At 40.1% G+C, this 18,026-nt stretch overlaps 1 protein-coding gene across 2 annotated transcripts in view; it reads left to right on the top strand.

Moving 5' to 3' along the window:
• The first annotated feature begins 11,899 nt into the window (after positions 1–11,899).
• RHOH (ras homolog family member H) overlaps positions 11,900–18,026 on the top strand; it is a 39,018-nt gene continuing 32,891 nt past the window's right edge. For both annotated transcript variants that reach the window (XR_005020028.1, XM_036853339.1), the window contains exons 1-2: positions 11,900–12,116; positions 15,238–15,323. The gene's annotated coding sequence lies outside the window, so the exon portion shown is untranslated. The remainder of the gene's footprint in view (positions 12,117–15,237; positions 15,324–18,026) is intronic.

The raw sequence follows: 18,026 nt of genomic DNA, 5'->3' as shown, positions 1-18,026 counted from the left end.
CATAAAAGTACTTTGTAAGTTGTAAATTGAATCTGAAACATAAAAATTCAAAGTTAGAAGAAAACTTAGTATTTTAATATTTTTCTTCCAAAGCATTAAAAAAAACCTCATTATTTTATATTTAGAAGATTACTTTAAAAGGCAGGAATTATAGAGAGCAAAACAATCTTACTTTATGTTTTGAATAATAAATATACCATAGAGATAGCTTTGTCCAAAATTATAAAAAAACATTTTGTTTCTGATGAATATTTAAGAACTTAAATTTTTTTTTTGGAAAAAATGTTTTAATAGAAATTTTGTCTTTTAAAAGGTTTATGTGGTTAAAAAAAAGTAAAGGGTAACCAACATTTTGTCATTGGACATTGAAATTGTTTTCATTTGTCTCTACATTAAATAAAATGCACTGAACAGCCTTGGAAATAAATCTATGTATGGGTGTCTTATTGTTTGTGAAGATAAATTACATGAAGGAGATTGGCTGAGACCAAAGAATTCACCATATTTAAGGGATGTTTTTGTGAGACAATTTATAATTTATATTTATACTCATATATGTGTATCTATGTACTACTATACACTACTCATGTGAATTTAAATGGCATGAAGGTATATAGGTTTATGTATTTGTGTATGTATTTATAGACACATATACACATAGGTATTTTTATACATATACATATTAATATCTATATCTATAAACATGATAGAATTTAAATTCACATGAGTAGTGTATAACAATCCTCATTTCTTCATACTACCCCCATCCTGATTATTAACTTTTTACTTACTTTTAATAACTGATGATATTATAAAAAAAAGTAAAGGGAATAGACATTTGTTTATGACTAACCTTGAAGTTTTATGTATCATTTTAAATGTCATTTAAACAGAAAGATTAAATGTCATTTAAACAGAAAGATTAAAAGAAAATTAAGGAAAATTTACAAAAATACTCCCTTTTCTCCTAAATGATTAAAAAATGCGCAACTATAATAATTTAGGTAATAGTAATCATAAGAAAACAGCAGATTTAATTTGAAACCAAATCTTGCAATCGTTGACTGCCCTTGTCACAAACATGTTTACCTCTAATAAGCACCAAGCATTTCCCACTACCTCTTTCTTTTTGAGCTCAGACACTGAATAAATTTCCCAGAAACCTCACTTTTATTTCTGAGTACTCCTTTATCTTTCCCAGAAGATAAAGCTACTAGATAGCCTAGGATCTTTCCCAGCTATGATTTCCATTTTAAGGGAAATTTAAGATTGGATTTTTAAGAGGTTTAATGCAATAGCTGCTGGAATCTCTTGTTTTTGAAGTCTGTGTGGAAGCGGAATTTGCATCTGGTTGGAATCATCTAAATGTGACCCAGTATAGGCTGAGCGATGAAGATGACTTTGCAAGGTTCAGCTATGGTTCAGTGATTCTATTCTGAGAATCAACTGCTATAAAGTCACTGGTTGTTATGCAAAACATATTGCCACTGAAGCAGTAACAAGGGTTTATGGAGGAAACAGGTAGACTTGCTCAATGCAGTTAAAAAAAACCCTATAATTTTCTATCTGGCTTACATAGGTGTTAATATAGAAAATTTGGGAAATACAGAAAATGAAAATGTAAAAATTACTGGTGTCCTGTCACCTAGAGGTTACCTCTATTAACATTTGCATATGTATATATAATAACAAGTTAAATTCAAATTCAAGTTTTGTCCTGTTTTTTTTTACTTAACAGTATATTGTGTGCACATTTCCATGTCATTAAGTATTTTTTGATTTCTAGTGAGTTGAAATTGCCTGCCTCTTAGGAATGAGTCACCATCAGCAAAGAGATGAAATCAGTGCCTTCTAGAAGAAAGTAGTTGCCTCTACTGCCTACACCTGCCTCTCTTTCATTGCACCCATAACTATTTTTCTAATAAGCAATGCCAACTGGTGTCAAGTCTCAGCTGGATGACATGATGTTTTGTTTTGTTTTGTTTTGATCTATGGGATGAAGTGCAATTTATAAATACTCTAAGTACAAACTTTCGCACAGATGTTTCAAGCTAGTTCTTTCCATGAAGGTTGCATCAGTAATAAAGTGAATGGAATTCATAATTTTACTTAGTAGACTCAACATTTATCATTTAAGCAAGTGGGTATTTCCAACATAGGAAGTTAACTGGTAAGGAAGAAGGGCTATGCTCCTCTGAGTCTGGCTTCCCAAAGCTCAGGCCACATTATTCCAGGTTTGCCAACAGGTGAAATATAAATTTTCTATTGAAGTAAACACCGGCTTAAGAAGTATGCTACTTTCTGGTAAGCTTAAAGAGATACTGAGCTGATTTTCTTAACCATGTTTAATATTGTAAACAGAACCTTAAAAAACAAACCAACAAAAAACAACTACATGCATCCAAGGACAAAAATCTACACACATTCCTGGCATTTGTGCAAAAAATTTAAAAAACTGCTATATGAAAGTAAAACACCACTGGTCATCTTATTTTCGACTCAGAACATACCCTGACTTCCTTGTGTTGGTTATATATTCCTATAAGATGTATTTTATTCATTTAAGAGAGCTACCTGTTCAGATTATGAACTGACAAGTCATATAAATTCTAGTTTCATGTGATTTTCAGAAGATAGTGCCTCGTCTCTTCTATAAATCAGTATATGTCTGTAATAGCTTCCAGAACTTTATTCAGGAGAGCATATGAAAGCCATTTTTACCCATGTCCTTCAATTGTCAGCACAGCTATTCAGTAATGGGTGAAATTCCCTTTTTTTTCTTTTTTTTTTTTTTTTGTTCTTTGTTTTTTTATTTATTTTTGGCTGTGTTGGGTCTTCGTTGCTGCGCGCGGGCTTTCTCTAGTTGCAGCGAGCGGGGGCTACTCTTTGTTGCGGTGCACGGGCTTCTCATTGCAGTGGCTTCTCTTGTTGTGGAGCACAGGCTCTAGGTGCACGGGCTTCAGTAGTTGTGGCATGTGGGCTCAGTAGTTGTGGCGCACGGGCTTAGTTGCTCCGTGGCATGTGGGATCTTCCCGGACCAGGGCTCGAACCCGTGTCCCCTGCACTGGTAGGCGGATTCTTAACCACTGCGCCGCCAGGGAAGTCCTGAAATTCCTCTTGCTTATTGGTATAGTGGCAATAGCTAACAAAAAGTGCATCTAAAAACAAAATATCTGAATTCCCTGGCGGTCCAGTGGTTAGGACTCCACACTTCCACTGCAGGGGGCACAGGTTCAATCCCTGGTCAGGGAACTAAGATCCCTCAGGCCACGCAGTGTGGCAAAAACAAAAACAAAACAAAACAAAAAAACCCATAAGAAACAAAACCCAAAAGTGTCTAAAATTCATGCCTATACACTGAGTCATCTTAGGAAAAAAAGACAAAAAAGGGGCAAAGAACTATTCTTAAAACGTGCAAAGAAAGAAACAAGATATTTTTTGGATGAAAATACTGACAGCTTTTGAAGTTTAAAATCAATCTTCGGGGCTACCCTGGTGGCGCAGTGGGTAATAATCTGCCTGCCAACGCAGGGGACACAGTTTTGATCCCTGGTCCAGGAAGATCCCACATGCCACGGAGCAACTAAGCCTGTGTGCCACAACTACTGAGCCTGTGCTCTAGAGCCCGCGAGCCACAACTACTGCAGCCCGTGCACCTAGAGCCCATGCTCTGCAACGAGAGAAGCCACCACAATGAGAAGCCCCCGCACCGCAAAGAAGAGTAGCCCCTGCTCGCCACAACTAGAGAAAGCCCACACGCAGCAATGAAGACCCAATGCAGCCAAAAAATAAAACAAAAAACAAAACAAAACAAAAAACTGTTGAGACAATCAACATGTGACTTAGAATCCTATGCATGATGTGTAAGCTTGTATGACTTTATTCAACCAGAATTTGGCCCTGGCAAAGCTTCTCAAGTTCTGAAATATAACAGTTGTTATTTAAAGTGGGGGTAGGAATGGAGGGAAAAAACTCCAGAAGGCAAAAGTCCAAAACAGGAGTAGCTATTAATAGACACCATGTATTGAGTGTCTGCTATATTCCAAGGACTATGCAGCCGTTTTACAAAACCCTTCCCAGGTAGATGTAATTATACCTATTTCCCAGATGGGAAGATCAAGGCCTCATCCTTGCTAGTAAGTGGAGCTGGGATTTGAATCTTGCTTTGTCCAAATCCAAATTTATAATTCTCCAAAATTTCAGATTGTCTTTGGGTACAAGCTTCAACCCGTTCCCTCCAGAACTGTGCTGGAGATCTGTTATTTTGTAAAGATGGCAAGTTAGCACTCACTGGGCCCTGCCTTTTAACTGAAACGTCTACAACCCCCCCTCTGAGCAGGTGTGCTGAGTTGCAGTTACCCTGTGATGTTTGTGCCCAAAGCGAAGATCCTTATCAAGGCAACGAGTAAAATACGGATGCGAGAAGAAGCAGTGATGGCTTTCTTCTTTTTTAAACAAATCAGAATTTCTACATCAGAGAGGATCTTGTACGCAGTGCAGGAGTCCCCTGGAAGTTCATGCACTTGACCCAAAGATGCTACTCTTATTCACATTACATTTCAAACTCCTCACCTGGATTTGCTCTCAGAGCCTGAGGCACAGTCTTTCAAATTTCTTCAGTGATAGCCAGTCTTTGTCCTTTTGGGGTGGATTTGATTTTGGGAGACAGCCCTTTGGAGCTACCTCCAGTGAATAAGGTAGGTGACCAAGCCAGATTATATTTTGAGTCAAAAACAAGTTGTGAATAGAATGCTGCACTACTGGTTTTCTTTTGTAGTGTATTAAGCTGTCTCGGAAGGTTCTAAAAATGTTCTGAAAGTGCTTTGCCTGATGTCTGCAGGGTTGGAAAAGTACATTAACTAACCAGGGACTGCTTTGAAGGGTAACAGGCGTTTGACAACATTAGCTCTGCTCTGACACTTAAAAAAGTTACACCACAGCTTGAATGATTACGTTGGGTGCTATCATCTTTTGCAACAAGACCCTGCATTATTATGAATTATGGCTCTGCAATAAAAAGAACCAGGATGCAAATGTTTGCTCGATAAACACAGTTACACAGGGCAAACAAACCAGGATTAAAATGGCAGTTGAGAATCCTGAGAACCTGGCATTCACTGAAACAAAAAGCAATACGTTATGTTACATTAAAACAGTTAAAGAGAAAATAGATGATGAGAATCACAGCCAGGGAAATGATGTTTTTATAGCTATGGCTATAAGAGGGAAGCTGGAAGATGTTTGAAATGATACTCTGATCTGGTTAGGGAGGCTGTTGTTTCTAATGAATTAAAATGCATAAGGAGGAAATCATTCATGTGATTTCTAGCCTGTGGCATTTCTAGGATATTTTAATATTTAGAATTTTAAAGTGTTTCATATGAGTGTATTTTTACACTGAAAGTGATACTTCAGAGTTAAGCTCTTTCTCTTATGAAGAGCTAATATTTTACACTCCCCATCATAAAATCTCTCAATCAGAAGGAATGCGTGTTTCGGTTTAATACAGTTATCACTTAGTGGGGAGCTGAGTAAAAATAATTACGGTCTGACTAATGCCCTCGGTTTGAAACTCAAAACATTCAGACAGAGTTTTAGTACATATCTCCCATCTTCAGAACCCACTGAAATATTTTATTTTATTAGGTGGCGTATTGTGAATGAGGGTCTGTGCAAACGTCAAAAGCTACTTACGAAATTGAAATCATTTCACTTAATACTCTAACAGTAAGAAGAAGCGGGAGGCATCTTTACTAACCCAGGGTAAAAATAATTTAGTAAATGATTGATATCACAGGGTTTCCAAGGTTTACTATCCATTACAATCACCCTTGTCATTAAGAGTTCTCTGTGGTATAGATGGCAGAGACCTTTGCAATGGGCAAGAATACCACTTACGTGTGAGTTCAGAGTACACAGACAGTCGTTATATTATTTCAAAACCCTCGCTAGAAGAGGTCCTCGTTCTTAGGACACTGTTCAAGAGGAAATAAGCTGCTGGTCTGCTGTATCAGAGGACATTTCAAACGAAGGTGTTTTTGAGAAAGCAAGTCTTGACCTTTAGCGGATTGTGTTTGCTGGAGAACCTCCGAGGAGGGCTGCTCAGGAGAGAGAAAATGGACCTGTGGCTAAGGCTAGGCTGCCTCTCTGTTCCCAAAGCAGCCCAGCTCTCCCCCTTGGGGACCAGCAGAGTGAACAGTCACAACGGATGGACGGGGTGAATCTTTGTTCTGCTTTCGGGGCCATGTGGTTTCATGAAACTTGTTTAGCCAGCTGAGGTCTCCTTGGCTGTAAAATATATAGTTAAGAATGATTACCACGTAAGGCTGTTGTGAGGGTCAGATGAGAGAATCAATCTATGGGTCAGCAAGTGGTTCTTTCGCAGCTGACTAGTTAGTGCCTGAGATGCACCAGTGAGCAAGGCCAGGCCCTGGGCCTCAAGGGCCTCTGAGCTGGACATGACAGGGCTGTTTGGTGAGTGCTTGGCAGGGTTAAGAGGAGGTGTTGTGGGAGCTCATGGGAGGGCACTAGCCTGGCTCACAGTGGGTTGTGAGATTGTTACGGAAGGCTTCCTGAATATGGCTTATAACAAGGGGCTGGATTCTACAGGGAGCTCCACACCCATCGTTTCCTTCCTTCCCACCACTGAATCCCCAGGATTTCCCCTCACTTCTGTCCCAAGGCTGGACTATATAGTATCAGAACTGACACACCCAGAGGTTTGCATATGTGTGTGTGTGTGTGTGTGTGTGTGAAAGCGTGTAGTGTGTACATGTATTTTAGGTTATTTTCTACATCTCCGTCCCCACTACCCCTGTCTGTTAAAAGAGTGAGAGAGACAGAGAGAGAGATTTCCAGAAAAGGGAGAAGGTTAGATAGCTGTCTCCCAACCTTCTCCAACCCTCATCCAGAAAATCCCCTCTTAGATTAAAATATATGTGAAGACTAGAGGTGTGTAAAGGCAACAGGAAAAACCATTTCTCAATGTCAGGGGCAGGAGGCAGCACAAAGCCTGACTCCACCTACATCTAAAACTTACATACACAGAGAGAGCAAGTCCATCACAAGAGGCAAGGGTGTGTTTGTTGGCAATCTGTATATCTTCTTTGGAGAAATGTCTGTTTAGGTCTTCTGCCCATTTTTGGATTGGGTTGTTTGTTTTTTTGTTACTGAGCTGCCTGAGCTGCTTGTAAATTTTGGAGATTAATCCTTTGTCAGTTGCTTCATTTGCAAATATTTTCTCCCATTCTGAGGGTTGTCTTTTGGTCTTGTTTATGGTTTCTTTTGCTGTGCAAAAGCTTTTAAGTTTCATTAGGTCCCATTTGTTTATTTTTGTTTTTATTTCTATTTCTCTAGGAGCTGGGTCAAAAAGGATCTTGCTGTGATTTATGTCATAGAGTGTTCTGCCTATGTTTTCCTCTAAGAGTTTGATAGTGTCTGACCTTACATTTAGGTCTTTAATCCATTTTGAGTTTATTTTTGTGTATGATGTTAGGGAGTGTTCTAATTTCATACTTTTACATGTACCTGTCCAGTTTTCCCAGCACCACTTATTGAAGAGGCTGTCTTTTCTCCGCTGTATATGCTTGCCTCCTTTATCAAAGATAAGGTGACCATATGTGCGTGGGTTTATCTCTGGGCTTTCTATCCTGTTCCATTGATCTATATTTCTGTTTTTGTGCCAGTAGCATACTGTCTTGATTACTGTAGCTTTGTAGTAGAGTCTGAAGTCAGGGAGCCTGATTCCTCCAGCTCCGTTTTTCGTTCTCAAGATTGCTTTGGCTATTCGGGGTCTTTTGTGTTTCCATACGTCATGTACCAAAATGTTCATTGCAGCTCTATTTACAATAGCCAGGACATGGAAGCAACCTAAGTGTCCATCATCGGATGAATGGATAAAGAAGATGTGGCACATATATACAATGGAATATTACTCAGCCATAAAAAGAAACGAAATTGAGTTATTTGTAGTGAGGTGGTTGGAGTTAGAGTCTGTCATACAGAGTGAAGTAAGTCAGAAAGAGAAAAACAAATACCGTATGCTAACACATATATATGGAATCTAAGGGGAAAAAAAAAGGTCATGAAGAACCTAGTGGTAAGATGGGAATAAAGACACAGACCTACTAGAGAATGGACTTGAGGATATGGGGAGAGGGAAGGGTAAGCTGTGACCAAGTGAGAGAGTGGCATGGACATATATACACTACCAAATGTAAAATAGATAGCTAGTGGGAAGCAGCCGCATAGCACCAGGAGATCAGCTCGGTGCTTTGTGATCACCTAGAGCGGTGGGTTAGGGAGGGTGGGAGGGAGGGAGATGCAAGAGGGAAGAGATATGGGAGCATATGTATATGTATAACTGATTCACTTTGTTATAAAGCAGAAACGAACACACCATTGTAAAGCAATTATACTCCAATAAAGATGTTAAAAAAAAAGTAATTATGTAAAATTGCACAGTTTAAAAATAAATGGTACTTAATAAATAAAAAAAAGAAAGAAACAAGGGTGTTAGCCGGGAGCCAAGAAGGAAAGGGGCATCTTGCAGCCAGATGGCTATGCCCTTGCCAGCACCTTGCAGGGCGGGATGGGAGTGCTTGGGCCTGCGGACACACCCCATCTACCCTGCCCTTGAGTATGTGTGCTGTTTGTGGAGAAAATGCACAAGGCCTGAGGCCCTGAACATACAAACCATGCTTGTGGTGCTTTTTCTTTGTTTCCCAAAGGGCAGAGTCTCGCCTTCTCCTGGAGGTGGAAGAGGGCTGCCCCCATGGGCAGCTGTCCTTGCCCGGTGCCTCTGCTTTCTCAAGGGACACTGGGGCACTGACAAAACCACTGGATCTCTTGCTGGAGCTACATCCATTTTCACCTCTTTGCTGCCTCAAAGCTTTTGGAAGCTTGGATGAGAAAACAATTTTATCCTGAACTTTCAGAAGTATTTCTGAAGTCTATTTTGATCTCTCCATTAAACTGGCATATCAAAGCAGGATCTGGGGCAGCACACACTGTACTAACCCCTCCACACACCCTCCCCTACGTGCACCCTGGGACTGCTTTCAGTCAACTCTTTCATGAGATGAAATCAACCTACATTGAGGAAAAATGTAAGGAACCATCTCACAAGACGTGCCGCTGGCAGTGTTTAGTCTCAGGCTGGTGTTTCACTTCAGTTGTGATGTCCTCCTGTTAGAATCCAGGCGCCAAGTTTCTCTTTAGTCTCAGCACCAGGGAGCCAGGAAGCCCTCACCATCCTGAGCAGTGCGCTCACGGTTATTCAGTGGGTGCTCAGTTTTCTATGTGGTAGTGTTTGCTGCTTCACACCAGTTGCTTAAACGCTTAGAACGTGGCATTTTCATTTTCTCTATCAACCTCACCCCTGGTTTTAGCTTAATTTTTGTCTTCATTTCTTTTGGTCTCATCTTTCCATTTCTTGTTTTTAATTTGCTTTATTTTGCTAAGGTGTATGTGTTTTTATAAGCTGCCCTAAATCTTTCTTGACGACCCAACCTAGAGGTAAATAAGTAAAGTATCCACGAGCCATATGTTCTGCTTACCTAATAACATTATGATGGTGATCTGACTTTCCCGGGAGAATTTTCTCAAAGGAGATATGTGCATATCAGAGGGCTCAAGGATCTCACCTGCCAGATTGAGTTCTTCCTGCACATTAACAAATTGATGCCTGAGTTCATGTAAGAGTCTCTTATGGCCTTAGTAGTTGGGTGGCCATCTCTGAGAATACTCATTTTCTACCACTTATTCCTGCCGTCACTACACACCAGACACATCAATCCTCTTTCACTTCCTTGAACACACCAAGCTCTTTCCCACCTCAGGGCCTTTGCACATACTATTGCCTCTGCTTGGAATGTCTTTCCTTCTACTCCCCTTAGGTTCCTCTTTTTCATCATTAGAGTGGTAGCGTCACATTAGAATGATGAGGTGGGGGGGAGTTAATATTGATGCCCAGGCCCCAACCCAGACAAATTAAACTGGAATCTCTGGGGGTGGGGCCTATCTATGTACTGGTTTGTTTTTTTTTTTTTCTGGCCGCACTGCACTGCATGCAGGATTTTAGTTCCCCATGTGGGATTGTATTCCTGGACCAGGGATGAAACCCGTGCCCTCTGCAGTGGGAGTGCAGAGTCCTAAACACTGGACCGCCAGGGAATTCCCTAGGTACTGGTATTTTTAAAAAACTTCTCAACCAGGGCTGAGGGTCACAGCTTCAGGTCTCACCTTAAATGTCAGCTGCACGAAGAGGCCCTCTTTGATCACCCCTGGGATGTAGATATTGTCTTGCTCTCTAGTTTAGCTTCTTCTCTGATTCCTTTGCAATAGTTATTACAATTTGTAGTTATTGCATTTGTATGAATGTTTTTTTTTGTCTCCTCCAACCAGGACATAGGTCCTGTGAGCACAGGGAGTATATGTCTCAGCCTTTGTGTTTCTCTTCAGTTCACAGTATCAGGTGCATAACAGGATACTGAGGCTGCAACGATGAGGGAGTGAGGGTGGCCCTCAGATGACGCATGCCGGTCTGAACGGCCTCCTGGAAGCCAGCCAAGGGTCCCTGGAATATTATGAGAGAATCCATGTCAACATTCAATGGCTATCTTAACCGGCCAAAAGTTTGTACACGCACTTTCCTTTCACCTAACTCTGGTGTCCCAGGATTTTTTGAGTGAGTTTTTTTTTTTTTTTTTTGGCCCCTGCGCAGCATGCGGGATCTTAGTTCCCTGACCAGGGAACCCGTGCCCTCTGCAGTGGAAGTGCGGAGTCCTAGCCGCTGGACCACCAGGGAAGTCCCTTGAGTGAGATTTGTTAATAGATCCTGACTCACAGCATCTCCTTTATGTCCATGTCTTTCCCCTTCACTTGATTTTGACTCTTATGAGTGAGAGATTCCATCTTGTTCATCTTTATGTGTCCTCCTCCACCCCAACACTGGACCTTGCACACAATAGGGGCTCTATAAATGCTTGTTGACTTGAATGGAGTTGATTTTATCCTTATGGCATGTAGGTATTTTGACCGAGATTTCACCCTGGGAGGTAGCATTTACGATTACTTAGGGATTTGAGGCAAGGGGGGTTGCGACCACATCATGAAAGTTAAATGCATCAGTGTAGGCAACTCAGCCGTAATCTAAATATGTGCAGATGGTCTCTACACCTGGATTGCACTGACGGACAGAAGGAGTAAATTTGTGTTTGGAGGCAAATAATGAAACTCTGAGGAGTCTGAAAACAACTCATAGTCACGTATCTCACAGCACAGGTGCCGGTCCATCGAAGGGTAAATGCGTGGCGGAGCTGCTTGAGCTCTCGCTAGGGCTGAGTCTGTCTTTTCCAAATTGTTATTTCATAGTTATTAATAAAACAAAGTGAACCGCCCACTTACCATTTTCCCTCCGTAGTCAGTATGTTCACCAAGCTGACATGAAGATCTAAGGTGCTTTTTCCTAAGCTTAAATTAACCAAGACAAATCTGTGGAGTGGCCTTGTGGCCTTTTTTTTTTTTCTTGGTTTATTTCACTTCCTTAAAGAATCATCTTGGTTTTTCAGTCTTCCTTTCCACAGTTTTTCATAGGTGATTTGCTGGTGAGAAATGGGGGAAAAGGGAGAGGGAAATGGTCCCCAGAGAGCTGATAAATTCAACACAAATTCAGCCATGCAGCAAAGGCCTTATTCTGTCTCTTATCTGGGGAAGTTTTCATATTGTCATGGAGGGAAATGCACGTGCACACACACATACACACATCAAATGAAACCCTCTCTTCGGAGAAACCAGCTACAGGAAATTGACTTATGCACAGGAACTTGCTAATCTCTTTTGTCACATTTGGATTGTTCCTGCTGCCTCAGTCACCACGCACACTAAACCCAACCATCTTGGGTTGGATTCTACACCAGCCCAACTCTCAAAATTTTAGCTCTTCCAATGTGAAACAGTTATATTCTTGGGGAGGAAGAAAAGATTGATCCTAGAAGGAAATCATAACAGTGAAAGGGCTTGGGCGGCTTTTGTTTTTACTTACCTGCGCCAAACAAATTTGACTTCTGGAGTCAGTCATTTTGGTGTCAAGAAATTTCTTCGGCATTCTAAAACAGGTAAGAGTTTTGCTTCTTTAAAAATATTTCTTCAGTGTCAAAAGAAATCTCTCTGACTTTATTTAGCTTTTACAATAGGCTCAACATAGTGATTTCCCTGTTCTACCTGTTGTGAAGTATGGAACCACATTACGTGGGCAAGGGGAATTGCTCTGATATCCAACTACGCCCCACCCCTGCCCAAGTCTAACAAGATACATATAGTTTTTGAAACATTAAAAGTTATAATAGTTGGCTTTTTGGTTTTCCAGATATTCTCCTAGAGAATTCATATGCTTTTGATTGGCAGTGACTGAGCTCAAATATTTGGGTAGTTTAAATATCACCCAATGTTTGATGAAGTAAATCCAAAGATCCTCCAAGTTGTGCAAATATGAGTTTTAAAATTTTCTAATTCAAAAAAGAAACAGAGCAAAAATCCAAATGATGTACATTCGTATCTGGAATTCCTAGCTTGTGGGTTTCACCTACTCCCAATGCTAAAGTCCTCTTTTTCTAAAAGTGATATTTGATGTATAAGTACATATTTTTAAATTAAATTAAATTAAATTTAGTTTTTGAGGTGGTTTGATTTGGAGACATGCTGTGAGGTACCAGTTGGTAGCCTGAGTTGTAACTAAATAAAGTTTGGGAAATCACTGGTTTTGGGTTCTTTATTAAATTAAAGCTGGCATTGAAATATTCAAGTAAACAACAAGTAGTTGATAATCACTTATTGATTCTAAGCTGGTGCCATGAAGGATATAAGAGAAATGTAAAGAATTCTCTATTTTGAAGGATCCGGTAGACGTGGTAAGAACTAAAATTCAGGAAGCAGTGCAAGATGGGAATTAAGGGATGGATGGCATGGCCACAGGCTGTAAGAGTTATAGGAGTTCTGAGAACGAGATTTGTGGGTAAGCTGGAGTAGTCTGAAAGACATGGGCCTTGGAAAGATAAGAGATTTTAGTAGATGGAGAAGGAGAAGGTTGATTCACACTGGATGGACTGTGTGGGCAAAGGCACAAAAGTGAGACTGACTAGAAGATGACCAGCCCAGCTGAGGAAATTGACCTGAGAAAAGATGAAAGTTTGTTTTACACATTGGCAGGAAATAAGCTTGGAAAATTAAGGTGTAGACAGGTTATGGGGGACCTTGAGAGGCTGCTGAAGAGAAAAGACTACACCATTCAGTGGTTGTCTAGTCTTCTTTTGCCTTTGGGCGCCTCCTTCTCAGCTCTCACAGCTCTAACAGAATTCCACATGAGATCCTTGCCCCTTCGTGCCTGGAGATGTTTCGTGCATCTCCACCTCTGTGATCCTCCACTTGCCCTCCCTCTACTGTTTTCCCTGAGTACATTATTTATGCAGAGAAAGGTTTGTACGGTTTAAGGTAACCTTAAGACCTCCATTTCTGGTTACTACTTGGTAAGGAGGCCCTTCAATCATCTGGTAATTCAAGTGGCCTTCCTCTTGGGAGGACAAGTTGGTTGACCAGTTACAAGCAAGTCTCCATTCTTCAGAAGTCAGACCCCAAATCCCATGAACTATATGTTACTTCCTTTGCATGTCTGAATGAGATGTTGTGGACATGCTGCTGCTCTTTTCCTAATGATTCCGAGCACTTTTTTGTCCTGGACTATGAAATATCTGCATCCACATAACCACAAAAGCACAGTACGGTGAATACAAACCCAGACTTTGAATCCTGGTGCTGTTGCTTCTGAGTCATGAGAACCTCGGACATGTTATTTAACTTCTTCAATCCTCATATTAAAAAAAAATCTGTAAAGTAGCTCTAACAATAAATGAAAATATCTACTTCAGAGGGTTGTTGTAGGGATAAAAGAGATAAAAATATGTAAAGCATTTAGCCTAGTGTCTGGAATAAAATAAACTCTCAGTCAATGTAGCTATTATGATTCTTATCAAGGCTGGGGACACTAGAATGAAGATGATATGGTCCCTGGCTCGGGAACAAGATCTCTCTAAGGTAACGTCTTAAATGCCAGTATCCCTTTAAAAGGAAAGTGGGGGTGATAAGTAGAGGCTGGGAATTAATATTTTTTGAGCACCAAGAATAGACTAAGCACAGGGTTAGATGTTTTATAGTGATAATGTATATGATAAAAGGGAAACAAGATTAGAAACTGATTTTTTTAAGCCTTTCCATAGCAAATTCTCAGACTTACAAGACAACTCTCTGAGTGACTGCTGTGTTATTTGTGGGCATCTGTGGCTGATGCTCTCTGAATGCATTGGGTGGGATTATAGAGTACTTGGAATTAGAGGTGAGTGGGTGACTCTTCTTCCTTGGCCAGTTTAAGTTAAATTATTTATTTTATGATATCTTTTAATTTTAGTGCTAACAATGCACAGCTAAAAATCCACTTCTATTTAGGAATTGGGACCATTTTGACAATGAGTGCCCAGAGTGCTTATTTGAATTCTGGATGCTTGGGTCTGGATGAAAGCCAAGATTAAAAAGCATCCTGCTTTCCTGTTCCGCTCTCCAGATCAAAGATTCTTTTGGGTTAGTAAGTGCCCTTTAAAAATGCAAATATGGCCGGTATGTTCGTTATGCAGGGGATTCTCAATTATACATGCAGATTACTTTGGTCAAATCATAATACTGTTTTTCTTTCTAGATCCCCACTAATATCCTAAGGGAGGAAATTTGGGGCTTTGTGTATGGAAACAGGTGGACACAAGTCAGGATGGGATGCCAAAGTGGATTGTGCTGGAAGGCAGCCTGGCAGTATTGAGTGCTGGGCTGGGCAGTGAAGGAGGTGGGGCGGTCAGAGATGGAAAGGGTGAATAGAGGGCCATGGAAGGTGCTAGAATTAAGGCTCCCCCTCTGAGGCTCTTCAGTCATTTGACTCCAACAGCTGCTTGAATGCCCCGAGCAACTTCTTGATGCCTTACATAAGAAGTTGTCATACTGTTCCCGGACTTGGACCATTGTTCAGAGACAGTTTGATTTGTCTGGTTCTGGCCTGGAATCATAGTTCCTCAAGCTGGCTGGACATCAAAACCCTTTGGGAAGTTTTTCAAAAATAGCAATTCTCATGTCTCACACTCCAACCCTGGAGTGGGGTCCAGGAATCTGTGTGATAAAAATACAAATTTTTTTTTCTCCCAGGTGACTTGGAGACAGTTGTTCTGTAGGTGAGCTTTTGGGAGCCATTGATCCAGAACTCTCCTACCAGGGCCCCCAGCACCGAGATGGTAAGTTGAGTAAGTGTTGAAATGAGGTAAAATGACCTTCCCTCTATTGTGAATAATATTGTCACACAAAAGCATTTTCCTTTGTTTTGAATTTATTTCTTAGGAGAATTTCTGGGAGTGGGATGATTTGGTCAAGGATATGAGCATGTTTAGAGTCTTTGTCAACTATATTTACATTTCAACATGCAAATGTAGGGCACCACTTAAAAAATTCTAAAGTGTTATAGACATGTAGAGGCAATTCAGTCTCACTCAGGGAAAGCCCAAAGAAAGGAATTTGCTTTCACGTGAGAAAGTGCCAAATTACTCTCCCATTTCTCTTTTCCAGTAAAACAGAATACTAATGAATTACTTTTGGAAGAAAACTTCAAAGCATTACAGAATGCTCAATTTCTTAGATCATAAGTTGAAGTCTTCTTATCACTAAACTTTAGTTTCTTGTAAATCTGAAGTCAGCAGTGACCTCTTCCCCATTTCACAGAAAAGAAAACCAGCGAAGAGAGTGGTTAAGTAACATCAGTATGGTTTTCATCACATTTGCCATGAGAGCTACATATAATCATCCATTCAGTCATTGTTTGAGAAAATAAATGATTGAGTAGTTTTTAATAGGTGACCCATGGAAAGACACTAGTAAGATGAATGCATGAAGAGAGCATTACCCATATTGGAGGAGGGTGGGCAAAATGAATTGACCCAGATAGACCTCCTGCTCCATCTTTTTGTTTTTTTGTTTTATGTTTTATTCATTATGCATTATCATAATTTGCTAACCTAAAAGCATGGTTATTGCTTGTGGCACAGAGAGAAGCAGGTGAATTTTCAAGGGCTCCAATGAAAAAAAAAAAAAAAGACGTGCTTTTGCAAAATATCAAGTGAGATACACACTGTGGTGTGTGGGAGACTGCACTTGCTTACAAGAGCTGATTGTGGTATTTCCAGAAATTTTGCAAGCCAGTTGTTAAACACAGTCAATATTAAAAATTAAATTCTGTAAATCACAGTTAAGTAAATTATATTAAAAATAAAGGTAATACTCAACACTCATTACTCCTGATTATTTACCACATTTTTACTGTCATCTGTGCTTTTGAAGTTATCTACTGCAATTTATCTGTGTGATAGAAATATTATACAATGATGTGCTATTAAGTATCTCTTTCCAACTTTGTATTCAGTGAAACTGGCCATGGCAGGAGTATTTACACCACAAAAATTGGCAAACACTGTCAATCAAGCTCTCCACACTTTTTTTTTTTTGAGGAAAGCCTGTTGAATAAACATTTACCAGCATAACACCGAGGAAATGTGTAAAATACAATCATGGCAACTTGGCAAAATGTGTCAAGAGCCATTAAAATGCTCATACCGCGGAGTTCCCTGGTGGCCTACTGGTTAGGATTCAGTGCTTTCACTGCAGAGGCCTGGGTTCCATCCCTGGTTGGGGAACCATCCCGCATGCTGCGCAGTGTGGCCACAATACAAAAAAGTTTTTAAAATAATGAAATGCTTGTACACTTTGATCCATTAAGTCTACCTCTGGGAATTTATTCTAAATAAATAATTCAAAGAAGGGAAAAAAATAACATGCATGAACATGTTCACTGTATTGTTATTATAACAGAAAAATCTCAAAATAACCTAAATATTAAGCGAAAGTGATCTGGCAGCACTAACTGTGTGGAATATTTTACAGTCATTAAAGGTCATAATTAACAGTAGTTATGAAAATATATTTGATATGGTGTTAAATTAGAAAATCAGGATTACAATTTTCACTTACATTCTGGTTTCGTTATGAATGAGGATTAAATGTGAGCATAAAAAAATGAAGCATTTGGTGTGTTAGAATGGTGAAATAGTAGAATTTTTTTTTACTTCGTGTATTGTAGAAGTGGTGTGTGTGCATTAAAAACTATGGAGAAAGCCTGTAAATAAGTGGTCTTAAGTAGTTTTAATATTTAAGGGGAAGATCTGTGGACCAGATGGGGCTTGCTTTTGACATGCAGATGTGTACTGTGAACCCCGGGCAGGGCAGGGTATTGTAAAGGGAGTTAGGATCTAGGCAGTCTGGAGTGGTGAATGCTAAGTAGGTTTCGTTAGGGCAGCTCAGGAAGAAAGAAGTGACTGGCTGCCTAAGGAGGACTTGCTAACGCAGTCGGTGGAGATTGAGAAAGAGCCCAGAGAAAAGCTACCGTCGAAGGCCGGAGAGAGAGGAGAGAACATTTTTTAGGAAGAGACAGGGAGATGCTGATCTCAGAGGTGAGCCAGATGGATGTGAAAATAGTTCCATTTAGATCCCAAAACAATAGGGCTCAAACCGGAAAGAAAATGATTCTTCTAAATCATGTGTTCTCGAATCTCAGTGTGTTTACCTGTGTGTGTCAGGGGTGAACCTGTTACCTTGAGGCTTAGGATCGAAGGGCTTATGATGTAAAAGAGGTATGACAACAGAGTAAGCCCAGAAGGGACCAGTTATTCTGTTGAATCTATAGAAACAAACTAAAAACTGGAGACTGTTCTTATGATACTTCTTAAAGGGGAATATAGTTTGTGCCATAAAATTCCCTTCTGTAGTTAAGTAAGTTTTGTCAGGCATTTGGACCAGCTGAAAGTAACTGTGAACAGGGGAACTACAAGGGGAAGCACAGAGAAAAATGGTTAAAGGGAGAGTCTAGGACCCGTGAATATTCTATTTCAAAT

The sequence above is a fragment of the Balaenoptera musculus genome, chromosome 5 (genome assembly GCF_009873245.2).
Source record: "Balaenoptera musculus isolate JJ_BM4_2016_0621 chromosome 5, mBalMus1.pri.v3, whole genome shotgun sequence".
Lineage (NCBI taxonomy): Eukaryota > Metazoa > Chordata > Mammalia > Artiodactyla > Balaenopteridae > Balaenoptera > Balaenoptera musculus.
This window is presented reverse-complemented; position numbering and strand designations above follow the sequence as displayed.